Raw genomic sequence first — 11,089 nt, forward strand, 5'->3', positions numbered from 1 at the left:
CAATACAATGGGAATATCACCTTACAATCTTGTTTATGGAACATACAAAATTGTGCCTTTAGAGATAGAGATTCCCTCTTTGCAAGTTTTCTTCAAAGGTATAATTGATAAGGATACTTTTAAAGAACAATGACTACAAGAAATTGAAATATTAGGTGAACAACATATTAATTCTTTAAAATAAATTATGGCTTATAACTTATTTGCTAAGAAAATATAAAATAGTAATAGAGTGTTCCTTTTTGGTTGGTGATTTAGTTCTCTATGAAAATCAAAAGAATGTAAATGCCCAACCCAGTGAAAAAGGAAAGTTTAGTCCTAACTAGCTAGGTCCTTACATTCTTAGAAAAGTATATCTGCTTTGATTGGCTCTGTAGTCTACTTCATATCTCTTGTAGCTCACACTATATTTGATCCTCTCTCTCACTCCTCAGTTGCAACTCCAATACTATGGGGGTGAAGATATCCCTATGTGTCCTTGGATCTCGCATGCCCTCATAGCACACTTGTGATGTGGATAATATCCTAGAAGCTAGGACCATGTCTCTTAGGACATCCCTCACAAAGGATCTCCACTCCTCAGTTCTAGGTGCATATGTGTATTTATCATCTATCATATTTTTAAAAAAATTACATCTTTTAGATCAAGTATATACTTCTATCAAAATTTCTCATACCTAGAACTCCATTACAAAATATGGGGACTCTCTCTAGAGTAGATGTTGAGGGTGCTAATTGGCTTCTCTCTCCTTGCTTCAAGACTAGGTGGATCCAAATCATCTTATTTCCTCTGTACATCAATAACATTTAAGATACCTTTCAACCATCTTTCACATTGTCATCTTATTCATCTTCAATATCAACACAAATAAAAGAAATAAGGTGAACTAACTCAAGAAAAATGTTATTAGAGTTGTACCAGGGAAAAAAGGAGCTAGATCATAATCATCTTATTTCTTCCATACATCAATAGATTTTGAAATACTCTTGAAATATCCGTCAACCATCTATTACATTGTCATCTTGTTTATCTTCAATATCAACACAAATAGAGCATAAGATCATTAGAGTTGTACTAGAAAAAATAGGAGGTAGATCTCAATCATCTTATTTCCTCCATACATCAATGGAATTTAAAACATCCTTCAACCATTTTTCATAATGTCATCTTTTTTATCTTCAATATCAACACAAATAGAGAAAAAGATCATTAAAGTTGTACTAACAAGAAAAGGAGGTAGATCTCAATCATCTTATTTCCTCCATACATCAATGGAATTTAAAATATCCTTCAACCATTTTTCACAATGTCATCTTGTTTATCTTTAATATCAACACAATACACTAGAGTTTACTAAAGAGAAGAGAAGATGATTCAAAGTAATCTAATTTCACACATATGTCAAAAGGGTTTGAAGTATCCTCGAAAGAGTCCTAACTAACATCGACATATTTAACATTGCCATCTTGTTAATCTTCAATATTAACACAAATAGAAGAAACATGGTGAACTAACTCAAATAAAGATTATTATAGTTGTACCAAAAAGGAGAGAAATGGATTCCAATTATCTCATTTCCTCCACACATCAATAGAATTTGAAATATCCTTCACCCATCTTTAATATTGCCATCTCATTTATCTTCAATATCAACACAATATCACTAGAGTTGTATTGAAGAGAAGAGAAGGTGGCTCGAAATAATCCAATTCCCCTCATACATCAAAAGGGTTTTAAGTGTCCTTGAAAGAGTTGCAACTAACATCACCATCTTTAACATTTTCATCTTGTTAATCTTCAATATCAACACAAATAGAACAAATAAGGTGAACTAACTAAAGAAAAACATCATTATAATTGTGTTGAAAAAGAGAGGTAGATTCCAGTCATCTTATCTCCTCCATACATCTATAGAATTTGAAATACCCCTGAATTATCCTTCAACCATCTTGAACATTGTCATCTTGTTAATCTTCAATATCAACACAAATAGAAGAAATAAGGGAAACTAACTCAAAGAAAAATATCATTGGAACTATATGAGGAAAAAGAGGTAGATCCCAGCGATAGTGGCTATACAACCACGGAAATCAAAAAGCATATGAAGGTAATTTTTTATACTTAGTTTATTTTATTTTATTAAAACTGTCCTTTATTATGTAATCTGATTTCATGGCTCCAAAGCCACTACGAAATCCCAATCATCTTATTTCCTCCATACATCAATAGAATTTGAAATGCCCTTGAAATATCCTTCAACAATCTTTCTCATTGACATCTTGTATGAACACAAATAGAAATAACTAACTCAACAAAACAAATCAATCACTAGAATTGTAGAGAAAGAAAAGGAGGTGGATCCCAATCATCTCATTTCCTCCATACATCAATAGAATTTGAAACACCCTCAAATTGTAATCTTATTCAATGAACAGAAGAAGCAACAATCAAAGAAACTTTGCCTAATTTCCCCCAATGGGCAGTCCCACGACCCAAATCCAGGAACCTTCCAAAACAACTAATGATCCGTACCTTTTACACACGACTAAAATGCGAAATGACAACCATAAATTTCCTTTTCTATCAGTCGTCAAACAAGACTATATTCAAACCCAGGCGTGCTCCGGACACATGATCAACATCCAAACAAACAAAATACAATCAGTGCTGCTGCGGCTGTTGCTGTTTCTTCCAAGTTGCAGAAAGAGAAAGAAAACCAAGAAGAACAAATCCAATGACGTCAAAAGAGACGCAATGCAAAAGAGAGGTGGCCAGGGGCGCCAAGTCAAACCATCCAAAAAAAGGCCAACTCAACGGCAAAACGCGTCTATGTGACGCCACGCTGAGCGTCACGTTGCGATGCCTGGCGAAACCGAAAGCGCGCGCATCAATTGCATTTGGCGGGGCCCGCGGACCGCACGGGCGAGGGGAGGAGGAGGAGAAGGAAAGGCCCGCGTGTCGTGTGGGTCCCGCAGCGCCATGCGCGTAAATTTAGCCGGTTCTGTTATCATGGCGCGGGTTGACGGAAGCGTGGGTGGGGTGGGTTTCCTTTGAACGGATGGCGCGGGGGGTCATTTCACCGGTGTCGGCCGTCAACGTGACCGTGGGCTCCGGTCGGCCATTAGCACGCCCCGTTGACTAGTGATTCCTCTCTCATTATTTTGGTTTTTCTTGGTCAGCGTCCAAGTGAATGTGAATGTGAATGGTGATAATAATGTGTGTGGCTTCTCTTTTGCTTTCCTGCTTTTTGGTACTTGCTTGTCACTGTTCCTCAGCCCTTTCAACTTGGTTTATTGTTGAGTATCACTCCCATCACTAACACGTGAGCTTTTCTTTCTTCCTTCTCTCTTTGCTCTTGTTATTATAATGGGTCTTAGCCCCCTTTCTTCCTTTTATGTTTGGTATTGTAATGGTGTGTTTTCTCTTTTTGGAGTTGGTTTGTGCTTGTGTTGGGCACAAGCCCCGTGCTTGTCATGGAGCCCTCCTCCAAATTTAAAATGTACAAGAGAATTTTGATGGGTTTTAGTCTTTTTATTTTATTTTATGTTTGATAATGGTGTTTTTTCTTTTGGACTTGGTTTGTGTTTGTGTCAGGCACAAGTCATGCATCTTGTCATGGAGCCCTCCTCAATCATGTAATCTAAATAGTAAAATATCAAGCTAAAACTTAAAATGTATAAGAGAAATTTGAAAAATAATCTAGTATTTCTTTTGGTAAGATTTGCAGTTTAGTTTAGTTTGGTGTATGGACGTTGCTCCTTAATCATGGCATGGAGTTTACATGTGTTTTAGTATGATGGGATGGTTTGAGGGCATGCAAATACTCATTTTTCTTGTTCTATCAGAAGAGGGAAGCCAATGCATGAATGGGATCTACTATAAGTTATAGAAGGTGAGCAAAATAGACTAGTGGGCGAACAAAATAGACTAGTAGTGGTGCACTAAAAAAGGTCTCATCAATGTGTATCCTAAAAAGACACCTCTAAATTTCAAAAACTACCACTCATGCAGTGTCACATTAGCACACCATTAAACATGACTTAGTGCATACTTGTGTATCTTATCACTTTTTGGGACCAATTTTAACATTTCATAAGAAAGCATATTATTGTGGCATCATAATTGACCACGAGGACTTGCAAACTTGTTTTAAAATAGGGAACTAGACAAGTAAAATGTGTTAAAAGAATTTGAGTAATTTGAAATTTCCACATAGGATTTTGAAAAGTGTGAAGTTAGGGTGAGCATGTAGTAGCTTCTCTCCCCTAGGCAGGTAAACATCTTTCCAATAGTGCTAGATAGATGGGTTCTTTGTTCGCAATTTGTATTCATGAAAAATATTGTTTCTAGAGTCTTAAACATGCTCTATTAGGATTAACCACAAACAAAAATAGCAATTACATGGAAATATAGCCAATATCATAAAATAATAAATTGCACAAAAGAGAACACAAGACACAAGGATTTAGCGTGGTTCACTCAATCCTTGGGCTATGTCCACCAACAACAAGTCCAATATTATCATTATCTAGTGATTACAATCCACAATCCCTTACAACTCAATACCACTACAAGAAGCTACAATATCATTATAAATTCCCTAACCCCAAGCCATTTTATACAAGATTTTGTCACTTAAAAAAATTAGGGCTAGAATAAGTCATCCAATAGAAAAATAACAACCAATGCCTTTTATAATAGTATAATCATTTTTGGCTTCAAGGGCACTACCCATGAAAACCCCTACAAGGGTGTTGCCCCTTGACCCCACCCCGAGGGAGCGCATTTGGGGCGCTGCCCCAAGACCTCAAAAGGGGCCTTGCCACTTGACCTCGTTAACCCCTATAAAAATAATCTTGGGGGTGTAGAACCAAAATCAGTATGCAAAGAACATTAACAAATAAAGTAAACATTCACAAACCAAAAACTAAATTCACATATATGCTTAGACAAAGGAAGAAAACAAGAAGTGCAAACCTCACAAGAAAAAGCACTCCATGCTTTCTTGATTCTGTAGATATGTCCTTTTGCTGTGGATGTATGCTCAAGATGCTCAAAAGCTTGCTTCAATGGAGATGGGTAATGGCAAATTGGTAGCTTTGTGAGCTCTCAATTTGGCATTATAAGGGTAATATTGATGGCTTTGGTTCTCAAAATAGCATGGTAACTTTAGCTCAAAGATTGTTGATGAAATGGTTTGGGATGGGATTCAATTTATAGGCTAAGGGGTAGAGGAATGGAGGGCTTAGATGCAAGGATGGATGAAGGCTTAAGGAGGGCTAAGATGCACTCAAAGGGGAGCACATGGATTGTGCTTGTTTAGCACCAATGGGAAGGTGACACTTGTCACAAGGAGGATGAGTGTGAGAGGGTAGGGTAAAGGGTTGGTTAAAGGTATGATGAGTGGGGTTGAGTATGTAAGAGGGATGTAAGAGGAATGAGTGTGGAAGAGGGAAGAGTGTGGAAGATGGGTGTAAGAGTCATGAGTGGGCTTGTAAGAGTCTTTATGTTTTGTAAGAGCACTCATGACTTGGTGGTTGGGTTTTTTTGAGGGGAGACTTTGGTTTGGATTAGGAAAGTCTTAAACTTGTTTAAGGAATGTGACAACATTAGGGGGTGGATTAGGCTTGGGTTTAGGATTAGATTAGGGATGTTAGAGATGTGCAAGTGGATGGCATTAATGAGGGTGGGTGAGTTAGTGGCTAAGCTTGGTTAGTATGGGTGGATGGGGTGGATTAGGCTAAATGGAGGATTAGAGATAGGTTAGGGGTTTTTGAATTTGAGGATTTCATTTATCAAATAGATTTATTTAATAAATGGGGATTTTTGGAATTAGATAGGAGAAAAGGATTTAATTGATAAATAATAGATTATTTGATTTATCAATTAGGACTATAGATGATTAATTAAATCAATCAACTAGGGGATGACAAAGGATTAATTAAATAGAAATTTAATTAATAATGTCTTTTTAGATAACTAAATAGGATTACTAAAATAGTGTAATCAAATTTAGGTGTCTACAGGGGGAAATTGCATTGAATAAACCTCCAAGTTTGATTAGGCTCCACATCACAACAATCTCCCACTTTGAGACTAATCAGACTCCACAACAATCCTCCCATTTGGAAACTAATAATAACACTACTAAACTTGTAGCTCACATTGGAATATCAAACCACCTTGGAATCTATTGTTCTTTATTTTGTTCAGTCTATAAGACCAACCAAAGCTGAAGAGGAGTTCAACTTCTCCCTTAATGTTACTGCCTTGGTCAACATATCTGTTGGATTATCATTTGTATGTATCTTCTCCAACTTTAACTATCCATCATCCAAAATTGACCGAATGAAATGGTACTGCAATTGTATGTGTTTTGTCTTTGAATATAGAGTATAATTCTTCACAAGATGAATGATGCTCTGGCTATCTGTGAACAAATAATTATCCCTCTGTGGGTGTCCCAATTCTTCCATGAAGAACTAAAGGCATATTATCTCCTTAGATTCTCTATAGTAGCAACATACTTTGCCTTTGTAATGGATAAAGCATTTATCTTCTATAATTGAGGAACCTAGCTCACTGTTGCCCCACCAATAGTAAATACATAACCTATAGTACTCCACCTAGTATCAATATCCCCTACCAAATCTAAGTCAACATAGCCCTGTAAATTAATAGTAGAGCCCCCAAAATGTAAACACTTACTAGATGTTCCTCTCAAATATATGAAAATCCATTTAATTGCATTCCAATGCTCGATCCTTGGATGACTCATATACCTACTAACAACTCCCACTGCATGTGCAATATATGGCCTCGTACATACCAAAACATACATCAAGCTTCCTATAGCTAAAGCATAAGGTACCTTGGACATCATAGCCTCCTCTTCTAGTGTCTTTGTGTTAGAATAACTGAGGGGGGGAGGGGGTAGGTGAATCAATTATACAATAATCTAAAAATTAAACCTCTTAATCAATTCTTAATTATTCAACCAAGGCAAGCATCAATCATAAAGAAATGTGCACACACATTTACACCAGATATGTTGACTAGGGAAACCCTTGATTAGAGGGAAAACCTCAATGGGAATGATGCTCACAAGATAATGTACTAATCTAAATATTCCTTGTTAGAGGATGGACCCTATTAGGAGTCTGTTACAACACTTAGTACAAAGAGTCCCTATTAGGAGACTTTGAAATCCTGTTAAGAGATTCTAACACTGTTAGGAGTTTGTGGAAGGTGGCTGAACCCACTATCCAAACAGCTTTCAAGATCATATTAGTGAACCCACTATCCAATTGATCTCTATACTATTCCTTTTAAAGTAATAGATGTGGAACAATATCTTATCTCTTCCTTTATCCAATACATCAGACTTCTTTACCCTCAGATCATGCAATCAGATCTAGAACTCAGCAATAGTAACCCTTAAGGTCACTTACACACATTAACAGATTACTCTACTCTTCTTCTTTTCAATTCGCAAGTCTTTTTGCTCCTCAATATTCTTCCACACTTCAAAAATTGAAAAACATCTTTCCTTTATACCATACTCATTATTAATTTCATGAGTTGGCTCCATATTTAATTAAATGAAATACACATTTAATTAATGTTGTCAGCTCTCAGTTGTACACAAACTTTCACACTTGCAAATTTTGTACCTATGCACTTGATGACATCATTAGTGGTCAGTATACTTCCTCCAGTCATCTGCACAACCCTTCATTCCAAGTGCAAAGCTCTATATTGGTCATATACCAGAAACTATTTTTCCACTACTCTGTTTCCTTGTAGTTCTATATAAATCACTAATTTCTTCTGTACGCTATTGATTTAGGTTATGTGCACTTGCCCATATGTTAAATACATGTTTTAGTATATATTGGTAACTGTGCATAAGAAGATACACAATGTGATGTCTTTAATACACAAATCTTAGTCAGTTGCTTTGTCAGTCTTATACAAACTTATTGTTATGTTGTCATCAATGACAAAAAAAGTTCTGCAATGCTCCTCCATAGCATTAGCATTCATGCTAACAATCTCCCCCTTTGGCATTGATGGCAACATAGATGAAAAACATCTAGTTCCAAGAATACGAAAAAGTTTTTTTTTTATCACTCAAATCTTCATGCAAATCTTTTATTGCAACATTTCTCCCCCATAGTACAAACTCTTTCTAGTGTTTTTCATGTCATCTCTCCCCCATTGACATCAATGTCAAAGCTAGTACAAAAATTGAACATACAACAATCTATCAACATGAGCACAATTCGGTCTATTGCTTTACAACTTTTGCATGTAGTTCTATAAATATTACAAGAGTTAAAAGACAGAGGTGCATACCAATTACCAATTACCAAGAGTCCTTTGCTAACTTTGTTCATCACAAATACTCCCCTATTGAGGAAGCATCAACATTTAGTCTAGTCTAACCATGGTGTTGTGTTCCCTAGATGGATGCACTTCTGCATCTTCTACTTTGAGCTAGGTAGGGGCATAACCCCAAGCATACCTCTCAGGTACTCAAATGTATCCTTTGGTAAAGCCTTTGTGAAAATGTCTACAATCTATTCCTTAGTGTTGACATACTCTAGTTTGATTTCTTTCTTTGTGACTTTCTCCTTCAGCACACGATACTTTATTGCTATGTGCTTAGTTTTAGAATGCAGAACAGTGTTCTTAGACATGTTGACAGTACTTGTGTCATCACAATAAATGATAATAGGTTCTGTGAATGTAATTCTAATATCTTTCAACATATGCTTCATCCATATGACTTGGTTATAGTTGTTTGTTGCTACAACATATTCTACCTCTATAGTACTTTGTGAGGTACAATCTTGCTTCTTGTTGAGCCAAGAAACTAGTCTTCCTCCAAGGAAGAATGCTCCACCATTGGTGCTTTTTCTATCAGCTCTATCTCCAACCCAATCAACATCTATATAAGTACAGAGAGTAAAGTCATTGTTTCTACATACCAAATGTCATAATCTAATGTTCTTTTTAGATATTTGAATATTCTCTTTACTGCTGCATAGTGATATTCTTTAGGATCAACTTGAAATCTTGTTACCATTCCAACTGCATTAGCTATATCTAGTTTGCTATGAGTTAGATATTGCAATCCTCCAATCATAGATCTGTAATTCCATAGTTCAATAGTAGGCATCTCATCCTTGCTTGATAACTTATGACTAGTTACCATACGAGTTCCAACAAGTTTACAATCTTCTAGACCGAATCTTTTCAGCAAATCTTTCAAATACTTGGTCTGAGAAATAAAGATACCTTCTTTGTTTTGAACAATTTGCAATCCTAAGAAGAATTTCATTTCTCCTATCATGCTCATCTCAAACTCATTCTTCATGTCTTCTGAGAATTTGTTACTGCCTTCATCATTGTAAGGAAACTTGGCAACAAAGAATATAACCATTTCCACATAACCCATAATAAATCTGAAATAAACATGGAATTAAAATCCACATGCAAGAGAATAGACAACATACCCACAAAATGTGACACAAGATATACCCTAAGAAACCCTCATTGAGGGAAAAATCCAGCCTCCAAAAGCATCCATCACCATGTATTATTCAGCAAAAAAATACCATTGCCATACAACCATGGAAGCCTTCATGGCCATAGCCACAGCCGAGCAAACTATGTGAACAAGCATGAATCCACACATCCCATGCCATGCTTTCAACCTTCACAAATGCTCCCTTGGCTAACTTATCAAGCTTTGTCCCGCTTGACTCTTGCCTTTTGTCTTCTCTCTGTCACTCTCTCTCACTACAACAACTACCCTTGTGGCTGCTTATATAGTAGCAAGTCCCACAAAACCACTAAGTGGTATTACATAAACCATGTGCTAAAACCATGTGCTACCTAACCCACTGACCCCACATTTAATATGGGGCATTTAATTCTTTTCCCCAATATTAAATAATTACATGAAATATTATCACAATGTTACAATACAACTCATCAAGAATATTGCATGGGAATCTTTACATGTTGCACGTCCATCTAGGTACAACATTACATAATAAAAATAAAATAATAAAATAACAATATTATGCAATGTGTGCAACACCCATTATCTCAACAATCTCCCACTTGTTGTATACATTGCATAGGGTCAATCCGTAGCCACATAAATGAACAAGGGAACAATCCCTCCTAGCACATCCACCATCATGAATCAAAATACACCAAGTTCTCCATCCTGGTACCCGCAACAAAATCAAAGTATCCAGCATCTCGAACATGAATGATCTCACCTCTTATTATGCCACTCCCACTGGACATACATAGAAGCCATCCAAAGAGAAAACCACCCAACCTGTCGCATTAGAAGATCATAAAATCCTGTACCAACTGAAATTCCAAGCACAAAAACCTGATCCAAAAGGTAATCACATGTATCCGTAGTTGTCAAAATATCCATAGCTGAAATAGCACCCACAACAAGTGCCAAACCCATCCAACTATCCATACCTCAAAGGTATAACAAGTGAATCTCATATCACTGACATATCCAATCTGCAACCTGCAATCACAAGCCTCAAGAGCAATACCTGCCACATATATACCAAGAAGCTCCCACTGTAAAAGATAATAACAAATCTATAACCAATCCACTCACAACATCTCAAAGAAGTGAATCCATGTAGTATCAAGGACATCCACAATACATAAACTGATATCTTGTAAGAACAACTCTCATAACAAGTCTCCAATGCTCTCCCAAATTCACCACAACCAACAGAGGAAAGAGATAAAGGAATAACCATGTCATCTCTCACATGACATACATGAGCACAAACCAGTGATCACAATCTCCAACCAATCTCAAATCCAATATAGTCAAAACTAAACATCTAGGAAGATAACCAAGACCAGAGAAACCATGCAAATCATAACCTGTATCATGTCCTTCTGCACACACCTCTAGATGTAAACTGTGCAAGTATGATCTCCTCCATAAAACCCCAACAAGAAGCCTCAACAACACCCAAACCATACCATATAACTCATCATGGATGTAAGCCTCTCACAAGAAGATCAAAC

Source organism: Cupressus sempervirens, chromosome 10, assembly GCF_028749045.1.
Source record: "Cupressus sempervirens isolate cs-2001-9-10 chromosome 10, ASM2874904v1, whole genome shotgun sequence".
Lineage (NCBI taxonomy): Eukaryota > Viridiplantae > Streptophyta > Pinopsida > Cupressales > Cupressaceae > Cupressus > Cupressus sempervirens.